Genomic DNA, 368 nt, shown 5'->3' with positions numbered 1-368 from the left:
GGAGAGCGCATGCCGGCAGGCTCGTCTGCTTTCTGCGTTCCCTTCCGTCTTCTATTATTGCGTTTGGCTGCGTTGATGCAGAGTGCATCCATCAACACACCACCTACGGTGGAAAAAGACGAACTCGAAACCAGCAAGGGAAGTGGTGTGTGCTGTCTGCGGTGTAGGGCTGCTAGGTGCCCATTCGCCTGTGAGAGGGACAGCTGGTGGTTGTGTGTTGGCGCGCAGCACCGCTGCATGTGCCGGACGCGTATACAGACGAGCGCTTTCCTCTCTGTTTTGCTTCGCCGCTCACAGAAGGTCAGGCGAATGCTGCAGCAGAAGGAGGGCGGGAGGGGCACGCTGGGCTTTGCCCGCTTCCTTCCCGC

This window comes from Leishmania donovani, chromosome 30 (assembly GCF_000227135.1).
Source record: "Leishmania donovani BPK282A1 complete genome, chromosome 30".
NCBI classification, from domain to species: Eukaryota; Euglenozoa; class Kinetoplastea; order Trypanosomatida; family Trypanosomatidae; genus Leishmania; species Leishmania donovani.
Note: the sequence above shows the minus strand (reverse complement) of the source record.